This window comes from Trichoplusia ni, chromosome 9, assembly GCF_003590095.1.
Source record: "Trichoplusia ni isolate ovarian cell line Hi5 chromosome 9, tn1, whole genome shotgun sequence".
In the NCBI taxonomy this organism is placed as follows: domain Eukaryota; kingdom Metazoa; phylum Arthropoda; class Insecta; order Lepidoptera; family Noctuidae; genus Trichoplusia; species Trichoplusia ni.
In genome coordinates, this window is record NC_039486.1 from 8307740 (window position 1) to 8322373 (window position 14634).

General features: G+C 36.8%; 1 protein-coding gene across 12 annotated transcripts in view; it reads left to right on the forward strand.

Annotated features, from left to right (window-relative positions):
• The first annotated feature begins 621 nt into the window (after positions 1-621).
• The window catches only part of LOC113497230 (protein turtle), a 57652-nt gene continuing 43639 nt past the window's right edge, over positions 622-14634 (forward strand). For 2 of the 12 annotated variants that reach the window (XM_026876677.1, XM_026876682.1), the window contains exons 1-2: positions 12650-12983; positions 13682-13715. The gene's annotated coding sequence lies outside the window, so the exon portion shown is untranslated. Of the gene's footprint in view, positions 990-12649; positions 12984-13681; positions 13716-14634 lie in introns of those variants that run through there. The other 10 variants (XM_026876686.1, XM_026876685.1, XM_026876676.1 and 7 more) reach the window with 7 other exon arrangements.

Below are 14634 nucleotides of genomic sequence, written 5' to 3' on the forward strand. Positions count from 1 at the left end.
AAGATGAAAAAGTAAGATTTACGCAAAGCGGAGGCTTGGATTTAGATTTTACCAAGAAACTCGGTTTTTCATACAAAACTGTAGATAACGGAAATAGGTACCTAATATATTTTTATAGATAGATTGTTAATAAAATGTTTGGTATATATAACACAATTAAAAAATGTTTAAACTGTCATGTGTGAAAAATTTTGAATGTTTCACAAACGAAAAATTTTAAATGAGAAAGCGACGTTTTAACTCTTTCAAGCAGTGTGTAAATATTTAGAGATCATTTGTTCGGACGTTAAGGCTGCATCATTTCAAAGCTCGTCAGTGCAAGTGGTACAAGAAGCACTGCAGAGTGTTGACACAACATAGGTGTACATAATAATATGTAACGAGACATATTGTTACGTCAAGGTGCCACTCCCAAGCTCACTCAAATATTTGTGTGAATTTGGAACTGGGTCAATCTGTCGTTATTCACGAAGCTCTCCCACGAATTACAGCAAGCGTCGGCTGGCGAGCATCCCGTTTTGTATTCCGAGGGTTTTTAGATAACCTGCCGGTCTGCATTGAACATTCATTGTGTGAGTCCATGTGTGTAAATGAGGCTTTGGGCCTTCGGACTGGAGGCAGCGGGTGTGGTGCGGCGCGCACGCGCGCGGGGGCGCTGGCGTCGCCGCCGGCCAGTCCCGTGCGCGTCTCCGTGGCCGCAGTACCTGTGCGCGCCGCCGCACCGCCGCCGAGCCCTCTCCGACGACACGATACAACCTCTCTATGAAATAACAATGATTTCCCACATCGTCCCCCTCGCAGCTGTGTTACTATAATAGTTTATGTGATCGCCACCGGCCCAGTGCTCTCCCGGCCGCTCGACCGGTCCAGATAGGGAAGCTGCGCCGGCCTCACGCCCGACTACAGTGGAATGCGGCAATTTTAACTACTGCGGACCCCGGGGACCCATATAAGAATAGGGATCGAACATTTACAAACCGAGCAATAAGGTAAGTCGCATGTCTCTGTTTATTTGATACATAACCAAAGTACGGCACACTTCATACATGACATGAAGTTTCATGAAGTAGATGACTGAAGTGAACCTCCAACTAAGATGTTTGTATGACACCTCAGTAACTTAAGGCTGTACACACTGGTACAGTTATAGTTATAAATATTGTTAACTGCCAGTTTGAGCAGCTTTACGTTGAACTTCGTGAACAGTTTGCAAAACAAAGTTTCACAGCATCATTGACATAACGTATAGTCTAGTTAAACATATTAGTATAATTATATTATATTAAGGCTAGGTAACTACAAAATAAAAGTTATTTACGTAAAATAGTACAAATGTTTAATTCAAATTAAAGAAACCTTTCGTGTTTCTATAAAACATAAGTCTTTGGATATCGTGATAAGATTTCATTAGATATGTATTAAAAAAGAATGATTAAAAAAGTAAACAGCATTTCGCATTAAGAGTACAGAATAAATTACACATTGCATCCTAGCTTTAGTGTATAAAGTTATGATTTTTCATGGCTTTCTGTTACATATTTTGCATGCTAGAAGTATATTATAGCCAACGCCCTATTTATTAAAGGCACTGAGCCTAAAGCCTTTTGAAATAATAAGGAACTTGTTAGAATCCTAGAGCCATAATAAATAGACATGGCATATTAGATCAGCACAATTAAAAAGAATGTAAAGTTGAAAACCTTCCTCTTTTTAACTTCGTTAAAAATAGGTTTCTTACTAGTAGCTAAAATTTTATGAAAAAATCCAGAAATACGAATAAATTAATACCAAAAAAACACTGGCATTCGAAAAACGATTAGGTTCAAAATACTTACATCGTTTTTTTCTAATTTTTGCATATTAAAAATACTATCAATTGGTCTATTTAAATTTTTATATTCATTTTATTTCCACCATCTATTTAACTCGATCGTGAATAAATTGTGAACGCAATTAATTTTCAAACAAAGCTGCTTAATACTCGAGCGGCAGAGTAACTAATTATACAGCTATGTGTTAAGTCCAATGTCCATTATAATAGCGTGTTCACAATAACGAAGTTTGTACTGGAGCCGTAGCATCACATTAATTAAAAGTTTTGAAGAGAAAATCTCCGATAACAGTGATGACCTACTAATGAGCCGCGCATTCATCAAATACTCAGTCGCGGGTTTGAAAAATCTGCAACAATAATTTCAATGGCGTACTGACGTTCTAAAATTGCAAAAGTTCCGTGATGTCAGAGCAAGTATACGACGGATTAAGTAAGACAGCAGCGGATCGCTTTCTTTTCTGCCGACAACGAGACTAGGAGATCTATTCAGTTTCGCTCTCAATTTCTCACGGTGAGCGCGAGGCCTGCGAAAAACGTGTATTGTTATATTCCATCACTTATACTGCAAGTCAACGATCCAGATACTCTGTAGCTAAATGTAATCCGACAGAAAACTTGTATTGATTGACGTTATTTTAAATAAGTAAACTGATTTAATTTCTTATGGCTGCAAAAGTATCGTTGTACAATATATTGACGGCTAAAAACTGGTTTTTATTTTTATTACCGAAAATATTGACGTTAATTACTCTATAACGTTAGTTGCTACGAGTTATTTATACCGCATAACAATTAAAATAATTACGGAGGTAAAATAAAACTAACACCACGTCGTGTGCGCCCTGAAAGCTGATTTTCAATATTCATAAAGTTTATTAGGGAGTGAAGCAAGCGCGCGGTAAAGAAATTAATATCATACATGTAACCATACGCCTGACTGGCCCCATTTTGTGGTAACAGTACAAAGACTTTGTAAGGTACGTAATTAAAAATTAAACTAACTTTATCTGCATAAAGGTATGAGGATGTAATCAGAGTGTATACCGAAGGTACATTTACTAATGAGATATTTGTTAGAATCGATACTTTTTCAATTAAATTAAACTATATTCTTACGTTTGGGGTAATGAAAGTTCTTTTTTGGGATATGAACTTATGAATCTTAAAATCTTTGTTAACACGTTACTATTAATGAATAATTTCAAACTCTTGTCAATCATACCTCAATATGGCATATTTCCCAAGATGAAAAGTAAAAAGTACGATCCCGACCTTTACATGGCTTGCTGCTGTAAAGTGCTGCCATAAAGAAAAGGAACGAGTATTGAAGAATTAATTTTTCACTACAGATGGCAATGCAGGCAGCCATAAAAAGCTTATTCTACTGCGTTTACTTACTTCCTTTCTCCTCATTCGTTGAGCTTTTAAACAATTTTAATGGCACCAATATCAATGTATGAACTATTAAAAATATCAATAATAATATACAATGTTAAAAATTGGTTAAAATGATTTTACCGTGGTTAACGATCAATTAAAATTCTTGAGTCAAACCTATGAAGAGTTTGCATAAGCCGTTTCATAAATCAAAGATACATCATGTCAATTTGACATGAGGCATGTAATGACTTCCGGTTTTATAACCAAGGAATCTCCTGGCATTATTATACAATAGTAGCATTTTCGATATGTCTGGACTCAATTAGATGATTAAATAATATCATACATAGATACTATCTAAAATTATCTAATAAAATATCCAGGTTTAGTAAAATGTCTCATGTTCAATGTCGCTTTTGCAATTACGTACTAAACAAAATTATAGGTAATATGTTTTCTGCCCGATAAAATGCTAAAGCTGAACATTTAAGTCAAAGCAATCTAAATCCATTATAAGCCTGGGATACAAAAAAACCACAGTCCTTGTACAGTCAGGGAAACGTATGTAAATTACTGAAAAAACATTATTCTGCTGAAAAGATTTTATCTTTACACGACGAGTATGTATTTGAGATCAAATAGTTACATACATCACAAATTTAGACAGGCAAAAGACAAATTAAAAAAAAGGTTTGGAAAATCGCATTTTGGTGCTTGACATCGGTTCATCGAAAACGGAAAGATAACTTCGAACAATAGATCCAAGATTTATGTTATAGGTCTAGCCGCCTAGGTATTCATAGCACTCATATAGGTATCTGGATATACCTAAACGGATAAGTAATGACTTTCATCCACTACGCCTTTCAATCGACTTTCTAAAGAACTCAAAACACGCGATAATCTATAGAAATAGTAATGGATAGATCTTATCTAAAAGATGAAAAACATATGAATCGACGAGCTCTCTCAAATACTGTAGAATCATTACCGGATTCATCGGACCATAGGCACTTATTAGCTCAAATAGATATTGGACTCACAAGCCATACTAAAGAGGAAATCCCAACGGATATAGGGTAGTGTGAAACTAGCTTTACGACTAAGATAAACTTGGAGAACTAGGGTAGAGATGCGATACGACGGTAGGTTGTAAGTGAATATCCGCTCGAGTCAGGAAATGCAATTTGGATGCGGATGCCGGCATCGAACCCACTTGGTGACTCCAATGCCTTTCAGGAAAACACGACTTTCAAGATAAATTAAATTAAACCTGAAGCCTTTACTCGACTAAATGCTTGATTACTGGAGGCTGTCTTGGACACTCTACCATTCCAGAATTGACATGTTTTTTTTATCAATTTATCATGTTAAATAAACACGTATCCAACTGCATCCGGTCATCCAAATAATTCTAGAATGTAAAATGTATATTCTTGTAAGGCAACTGAAACATTTTGCCCAACCAAAAGTTTTCGAGCTAACATCTGTCGTCTAACATATTTCAAGTTATTGTATAAGGAAACAGCAGAGTCAAATATCCACATACAACTTACAATTTCAAAACTGTGCGGTTCACGTCTTGAGTTTCAATGGCAATCGAATAGAAATAACAATGAAATTGAATAGAGGATTTTGAGACTTGTGCAAACACTTTAAAGTTTATTGTTGAATAATAAGAACGGATCAATTATATCGCATATTTTGAGTCAAATGTTATCTACTGCTACGAATGATGTTTCGCAAAGTCAGTACAAGTGTTCAATTGGTGGCCATGGCCGTGTGACCTGCAAACGCATTTAGCTATACTGTATGTATTATCATTGATATTAATTAACACCGTTTTAACGCCCCTTGAATAGAAAAATACATTTCCGGATATTTTGTTTGGTGGAAACCAAATACAATGCCTTTTTGGGCAGTGCTGTGAAAAAAGAGCATTCGATACCTCTCTGGTTACGGAACCTGAAGGTTGAAGAAAGTAGATCTTAAACCTCGATCTTTTGAGAATATGAATTTGAAGAATATCGATGTCGCTGATGTCGAACGCTACATAATCAAAATTTCAAACTGTTCCTATAACATAAATTACTCAATTAAATTGGTTACGAGATTTAGTCACATCCTATTAGGCAGTAATAAGGCTTGCTTAATCAGCTCGTTACTCAATGAATTCTCAATGCATCATCTTGAGTCTACGAGATTCTTCCATTGCCGGTGGTTCAAACTTGAATGACAAGATTTGAATAACCGTTTAGTGCCATTAACTCGTTCTCTCGTGTCTTCTAATAATAAAAAAACCGTCAAGTTCGAGCCGATCGCGCGTGGTTACGATGTTTTGAGACAATTCCGGTTTTACTATACGGCTTACTTCGTTATTATTACGTAGAGTCACTATAAGTCCACGTATTTTTCGAATTTGAAATACACGCTTATTTCTGCTTCATAGAACTATGTATAGATACAATACTTACATTAATTTAACAAGTAATATATCTAGTTTTATGGTTCCTATATTAAACTTTAAGATCGGTAACAAAAGGAAAACTCATCACATCTATTTCATCATGTGGTTGCGATATTGCCCAAATAATTACTTGCTAGGTTAAGGCGAAATTCAATTTTCAGCAAACTATTTACTATAACCGCATCGTTACTCGGTATACCTCATCGAGTGATTATGACGATACGCCAAACCGATTAACATCCAATTAATTGTGAACGTAGTTATAATTGAATTTACACATCATTAACTGTAACTCAAATAAGTAAAACTTCGACGTTCGCCGAGTGCCGAACACCGTTATCATATAATCACACTTATTGTCATTGAATGCTCATGAATTTCGTGTTTGTTACAATTTAAAGAGGTTATTTCTGTCAGATTTAATGTTAATTTATTGTTCCTGCTTGTGACTTACCATTTGTTTCCCCTTTTCATCGGAATTAAGCTGAAATTCAAGCAGTACTTATTGTTTCACCAGTTTGTTTACGTCAGTGTATTCCCTTCTATATTAACATAGATTGCAGACGTCTGATTCGCACATCATTTCATCATTCTTAGTTTAATTGGATTTGCATTCATCCCAAGTATTTGATGGCTGTTATGCTAATTTTTCATCACAAATTTAGAGGATTATATTTGAAGGAAAAATCAAAATGTATACTGAGTATGAATAGGCTCATGTTAGAGAGATCCTTCTTCAAGTTAAACACTATCGAGTTGAGTTGTCGAGACGAGGACCAAACCGAGTTCCGTGTATCGGGGTCTGTTGTAAAGCGGCCATTGTGCTAGTCTCATTCAAACCTAACGCGAGGGTGGTGTGAAGTGTTTCATGCGAGCCCGTTCAATTGAACAGGTAGAAAACTATTGACAAAGCGGCGGCGGCGGGCGGTACGCGGGCTCGCCGCGCCACCGCCGCCATGCCCGCCATGCCGCGCCGCGGGACTCTCCTTCACTAAACACGCATAACAGTACAATCTTGCTCTATTTGAGGAATCAATGTAGAGCCTTTCATAACACCTCATTTTTTAACCCCGTTCCCGTTGATAATGTGACTACGGTGTGTAAAGTTATGTTTTGTTCGATTCTTCGCACCGTCGTTTGTTTATTTATTTTTGATTGACTGATGTTTCTACATACAAATAAATTATGTAACAACATAATGGTTCTGAGAAAATAGAAAATACTTTTTTTATGTCAAATATTATGAAAACGTCAAAAAAGAACAATGGTACGTTCGTTTTACTTGTCAAAGTTGAATATTGCGAAATTTTTAGTTAGCAGTCATTCAGTGCTGTGTGAGAATCGGCTCAGCCTTAACGTGGGAACCAGGCAACTCAAATAAATAAGACCTATTCTGTTTACTAATGTATTTCGAGTGTTGGTGCTTTTAAATATTTGGTTAGGAGACCAGGACTAAGTTGGACGCCAGTAATATGTTTACGTACGTTTTGAGTTACACATTAGCCTGTTGAATTAGTTCTACCTTCGTTTATAAGGCTTCATTAATAACATGACGATTTTAACCAAAACAATTGTATGCTTAAGATAAAAGAATCTCTGAGTTACTTAAAGCGCCATAAACATGCTTCAGATTGAGATTTTCATCGCAACATTTATGAATATTCAAGAGCAATACTTAATGTATCGATAAACTGTTCGGACTTGAGAGTAAACTATGCAGATGAGAGAGCATCGAAAATATATTCTTTATCACTTCTTAACCCCCTCATGCCGATACTTGGCTCGGCCGAATCGGGAGAAGAATCGATACTAATTTGCATAAAGCTGAAGGCTACTACGCTGGTCAAATCGCGAGCTACTTAAACGTTGCCGAATTCTCAAACAGTACTAGTACGCTGAGCAGCAGCACGGGGTTAATTTCGTAACCTGGGCCACAACTCGCGCATTTAACTAATAAGTGGTAAATAAATGAGTTTGACTCTACTTTAATTAAAGTCCACGAAAAAACAACAGTGTTTTCGAACTCGGCTCTCGTCGGCGCGGACAGGGTTAACGAGGCGCGGTCGTTGCTACAACACAAACTAATTCGACCACAGAACGGGTAGCAACCCTCGTACTTTATGTACGCAAGCAGAAGTAGGTTCGCTATCTTATGTCCTTGTAAATGACGGATTTTATTTATTGGATTATAATGTCTGTTGTCCAAATATTTCTATCAGTTGAAATTAGTATATTTTTAATAATAATGAGAGATTTTATGAGAAAGGGTGTGGGTACATTAAATAAGATTACCAAAGGTTGCACAGTTTTCTGATATGACAGAACTTTATGTTTGAAAATATATGAAAGCTTGTCATTTGTTAAATAACGTGGATGTATAATAAATTAAATAAGCATAATTTCAATGTAATGAATGTCTTTACAGCTACATTAAGTGTCGACCCAGACACCGTGACCGGGCTTCCGTTACTTTATTTAAGTAGATATGGTTACAGTCTAGTGTCAGTGCTAAGAATACAGATTATTCTATAAGCTAACAGGTATAATACTAACATTTTATCCACAAATTCCCAAAAAAAAACGACAATGATATAAACAACCCTAAATAGAATTGCAGTTCTCTTGGAATAAAGTTTTAGGGGCGAATCCCTATCCCTTTTCCCAATTATCTGGGGTCGGCGCAATGCGTATTTTGCTTCCATTCATCTTTACTACTCGTCATCTCAACATTCATTCCTCTTTTTCTAATATTATATGTTACTACGGTACTCGTATTCAATAATATTAGCACATATAACTTATAAACAAATTGATCTGTAGTATATCCGTTTTAAAGTAAGGTAGTAATACCTTTGGCGCCTTATGTGGCCGCTAGTGTAGGCCAGGGCGCGATTAACATGCGAAGGATTAAAATTCTCGTCGCGTAACTATGGTATGTGTGACCGGAGTTACGATTTACACACTGTTATTTCACTCACGTTCAACGTTACAATAATTATGGCTCGTGACAGAGTGTCCGACAAGCGTTACAATTTGATGCATAAAAATTAGAGCGACATTAAAGTTTTATGTGTAGATAAACTTAAACCATGGTTTTAAAGTTGCAAGCTATATAACTATATAGATATTACTCGTTAATCTTCACATTTTTAACGCTGTCAACATCTTCTCAAGTTACATGCGTCATCGCATCAGTTACAATCTAAGTTCGATTCGTCTGGCAACCCCAAAGGAGCTTCGAAAATATCGGCGAACGAGAGTTTTATTGTCGCCGACATATGCAAGACAATTCACCAGAGATTGCTGGCGGTAATCGAATTCAACTCTATATAGGTACCTACCTATTGGTTACATATCCATTTCGTCGTATTTAATATTTAGTAAAGAGATATAGGGACGTTATTCTGAAACTACTTTGTACGCGATTTCACTACTGATATGATACTATGTACGTCGAGCAATATTTTTGTCTCTACATACTCGTTAAAAACAAAGATAGCTCCCGAACCCTTCACGAATAATCTGTATTAGCCTTTCTCACAAGCGGCACCGTAAGACGATACTCGTACCATTCTTCGCATTATATTTTGAAATGCAAATGAGTGTTGCCGACGGTACGTATGTTTCGGAAAAGCAAAACAATGTTACATAACGTGTCCCAGCTCACGTTGCACATTTACCTTCATTTCTCGACGAGCTTTTGTTCCGACCGAAACCTTCATACGCGTCCGGATAGTAGTGTTTATAAAGACACGTACGGACGATGACTGATGAGCGTCATGTTGGCTTTTGCTAATGATGCAGCGAGCCGGCACTAATAACGTGTGTCCACCATTATTTAGCTTGTCCACAGTAGGACCCCACAACATTTGAAGGACTCTGGTGTGACGCGGACACAATGTATTTCGCGTGTGGAGGCGACACGCCACGCCCTGTCTCGCATCAAATGCATGCTCTATTGTGCCGTTATGTTTTGTGTAAAGAAGCATTATCTGCATGTGTCTAATGCTTTGCGCGTTACGATCATACAACGTTATGTATTTGTATAGAGGAACAAAACGTTTTTACTATTTGTCGTGATATAATCAACATTCTCTGCGTTCAGGAAATATTTACCAGGAGAAGTTTTTACATAAATACCAATAAATGTCAGTTGTATTATCTTCTTGTTAGATAAAGTTTTTTTCTACCAACCGCAGGCGGCTATTGTTTCTGGAGTAAGGTTAGTTTAGTTACAGACTTATTGGTTGATCATAGAATAGTGAAAGGAGCATTCGACCGCCCACTCAAAGCATTTAGGCACATACCTCGCACAAGTATCAATCTAAGTGCTGAGAAGTCAGGTAAATGCGTGCAAAAACAACATCATTCGAAAGCGCTCAAAAGCGGCGTGACACTATTGTGAGTTGATTTCTTGAAAAGATTGTACGCAAACATTGTAGGTAGGTAGATTACGGGGAGGGTGAAACAACACGAGCCATTTGTAGGCGCCAAGTGTTTGCTGAAGAGTCGGTGTGGCATCGCTAATGAGTAGGGAATCGGAGAAAGTGCTCGTGTGCTCGTGTGGACCGCAGAACCACAGACAGTCTGCGCACTTGTGCGGGTACTACGTGTGCACTAACCGCCGCCTACTCCACTCGCCCTCTTGTTACTCCGTACATGTTTAACATACTATCTCCGACCTCCTTACTAATTTGTATGGCCAAATACAGACTCACGTGTACCTACTGTAACACAATGTTAATTTAGCGTTTTCATAAGACGACGGTAGTTTGGAAAGCTTTGAGTTGCACGCTATGTCTGATACGCGTATTTACGTTGCAAAATAAAATGAATGATAGCGTTAACCGTTGGAATAAGAAGCGACGATAAGAAGAGACAGCGCGCATCTAGTCAGTTAATGGCAGTTTCCCTTTAACGACGTTGTGATTGACTAAGTTAGAAGGTTGGCCAAGTAGCGAGTGTCCGTTACATAATTGCAGTTGACGCGAAGAGACGGATGCGTAGTGGTCGGAGACGCGACAAGCTCTGGACAGGCGAAACCTGCTGGACGGGCGCGGTTCGACGCCCGGCGAGCACTTGTCGCACTCAGTTCGTTCGTATCATTTTTTATCGGGTCTCCCATGATCACACACTATCATGACCTTGATTTTTTTATACCAACGGCCCGTAAACGACCACATAAAATCGAGCATGGTATACTTGTTATTTTTTTGTTTTGTATTTTTGGAAGTTTAATCTTGAAGAATTCTAACTAGTAGCTATAGAGCTGTTCTGCTTGACGTCCATTCGTCGCCATCCACCTGTCTCCCACAATAGCCTGTTTGCTGAGTAGTTCTAGGAGATCCGCAGTTATTTAATAATTTCGCTGAGCAAAGACGCGATGCCCGGGCGAGTGTTTGCCAGCCCCGGGCGTTGTGTTTGCACTCAATAAGCCGCAGCAAACAGACTTTGGCCGACCTATTCTTTATCCAAAGCCTTTAACACTCAAATTGTAATGTCAAGTTATAGAGATCCAACAAGGCTTATTTTTAAAAGAAAACTAAAACATAAGATTTTGTATATAGTTATTATTCAAATATAACTGTTATTATTTTTGGGAAACAAGGTTGTCATTATTTCGTCGCCAACCTGTAATAAATTGATGCTCAATTGTGTATGTAAAAAGCTTTTGTATCTAAAGATCTATAATTTCAATTTATCACAAAAAATCTGATTGTGATTATAAAGCTATTCAAATACAGCTACACAAAGCATACCGATCATGACACTTTTAACCTTAATAACTAACCGATACTGGGTCAGACGCACATCATTAGTTATTGTCAGCGGCAAATTTCCATTTTTTAACGGTCTCGCGGCAATTGTTTGTAGATTACCCTTTCAACTATTGTGCAAGTGAAGTTCTATAGCTTGGCTTTTGCACTACGAATATAAGCAGAAATGTAACAAACAAAGGAATAGTCGGATCTCTTGGAACTGATCTACTCTCGCAGCGCGTCAATGTTGATGGATGGCCCCGTACATAGCCACCCCCTCTGTGAGGAACATTCTTTTACCTATTGTCGCCGAATGTAACCAAAATAGAAATGCAAATGTATTTTGCATCTGATTGTCGGGTAGCGACGTTCTAGCTCGAATGCAGTTCTTTTGAACAATGTTTTCCAAAAATCTTTGTAGTTTGTAAAATATTTATTTTGTTGCAAACCTACTGCAAGTTTTTATTTTGTCCGTGTTTCAATAGGATGCACTGGGTCTTTATTCTGCCGTGTCGACCGTTGTACCTGTTCTTAAATATATCAAATGCTTTATATTGTCTACATTTTCCTTTACGTTATTTAACTTATTTTGCATATTTATTTTTAAAGTGTTTTCATAAGCGCTCTCTTTAGTATGCGGTTTTATAACAACGTTATTATGTAGCGTCGTAAAATTATATGCCGAACTACAAAAGGAAGGGTCCTGTCTAAAGAAAGAGACAGACGATAGCGCCCGCTCTCTTTCCGCACAGCTACATCCGGGGTGGCCTGGATATTAATGGTCTACTTCGTTTTGGTCTGTTACTAATGACAGCTATGTAATTTATCTTTACTTTGGAACTAATTTTATTTTCTAGAAAAGGTCTTATCACACAATCCGCATAATAATACTAAATCACCAGCTATTTATGTTATCTGTTAATAACTGAATGAAGCACCATTATGTTTCATATAAACACGCCAACTCTTCAAAGAATTCGCGTTTTGCAGCAAAATAACTTATAACGGGATACCGGTGTCGTAATACAATGTGGACTACTCGGTAGATCGAATAACTTATTACAATAATTAGAATAATTTCCCATACTACGGAATAATAACGTTGGTATTTCGTTGAGGGTATCTCATTTCACCATCTGATAGAGACTTGGTCAGGTTGTTGATTCTTAAATCAGCTTTCACAATATGCAAAGTGGTCATGACTTTGGAAGCAATCTTTATCAATCATGGTATGTTTTGATCCGCATTCTGCGTCAATTGCAATGTCAAGATGTCAAATGTTATCAAGGTCTGACTTTACTTTAGATGTTTGTATAGAGAAACGCGGCTGTATGTGGTGCATTTTACGCAGTGCAGCAAATAGTCGTAAGTCGTGATCACCGCGTGACACAATTTGTGTTGAGATACCCACATCTAACTGTAAAACAGTGGTGTAAACATACGTAAAAGTGACATTATATTGACTTGCACTTGAATATGAATTGGCGAGCAAAATTTTGAAACTGTCACGTAAAGTTATAAAAGAAGACATCTTAGAAAATATGTATTAAGATATTATATTGAAAAATAAAATTATTATAAGTCATGTAGACATCCATTTTACATATTCATGAAACATCGTTGTGACTTTGCAAGTGGTTTGAATGATTAATATAAACAAACAATTTATCATGATGAATACCACAAAAGTTTGTTTCAATGACGTTAATATGTAACAAAATATTATAAATTCTAGCATTACATAACTCGTCTGTGACCATGACACAGCCTAAGAAAGTTATGTAACGTGTGAACAGTACGTAAATAGCTATGTCGGTATGCTATATGCGTGTCTCATTTTATTGTATTAGCTATAACCGGCAGGGATGGGCAAAAGAGAATATTAGATGAGCCATTGCTAAGCCACTGCGAATCGGGTCATTAACCTACCCTTACAGATTTGTTGGGAGCGGGCCTACCGTAGTGCGAATAGTTCCGTAGATAGTACCTATAGGCCCTATAGCTGGCTTGTACAGTTTAAGTTTCGTAACGTATAATTCTTATAAGAATCTTACACTTTAAAATGATCCAATTCAACTATTTTGTAGAGTTTGATTCTAGTAAACCTCTACATTGAATACACAAGGAAAATTCACGCTTTATTGATTTCAATTTGTAACCGTTGTTACATTTTTTTCAAGTTCATTGAGTTACAGTTTTTAACCATTCTCCGTTTGTTTAACTGTTCGTTTTTATTTACAGGTACGAGCAAACACATTTTTGAAGACACCATTTTGTAAGTCATAGTTACAGTATTTTTTATGTCTTGTCATTATTTAAGTGTGACATAGTGATAGGAAAAGTCGCTAAAATATATTAATCGATAAAATAAGCCGTGTTCACTAAGCCTTATAAAAAAGTATTTAGAATGACAGCTTAATTTTAGAAACTAAAAAGTAAGTTCTAGCTAGATAGGTTACGTAGGGATGTGAAGTGTACTAACAGTATATCGATAATTTATTAAATCAATGTCTATTCGTACGATACCATTTACACAGGATTGTTTTGGCGCTCTACCCAATGCGGTACCTATAGGGTATTCAATTTGCAGTTTAGGGTATTTTTTAATTTTCCATATCGACTCGTTGTACCGAATTGGCTTTACGAATATGAAATCGATTCATTGTTAACACGTAATACTCTCTCTCTAGACAGATTATTTAAAAAGCATTAAGCATATATATCATATGTATTTTTTGCAGCATTTTACAAAGAACGATAGATCAGAGGCTACGAAATCAGATTAACAATAAATATGAAACGATTAGTTTAGTAACGTTGCAAAAGCTTCGAATCAAATATCGCTCAAATTGATAACAATGTTATGCGATATCTGTACTCGCCATTTCTAACGTAATAATTAAACTGTTTTTAGCGAGAAAACAACACCTGATTCGGTCAGAACGTAGCTTTTTCAGGAATTAGCAGCTCTCCTTTCTGCGAAACAACCCATTGATTCAAAAAAGAGAAGTACGTTTTCGTTAAAAATAAAAACCCAACGAACTATTTAATGAAGATATGAAATGTCCTCACTAATTAACAAAAAATATAAATAAAAAACATTTAACGACGAAATCGTAATCCATGTTGATAAAACAAATTGGGCCCGCGCTCCGTAACCATGACAAAGAAATCATAATTCAATGATATCACGT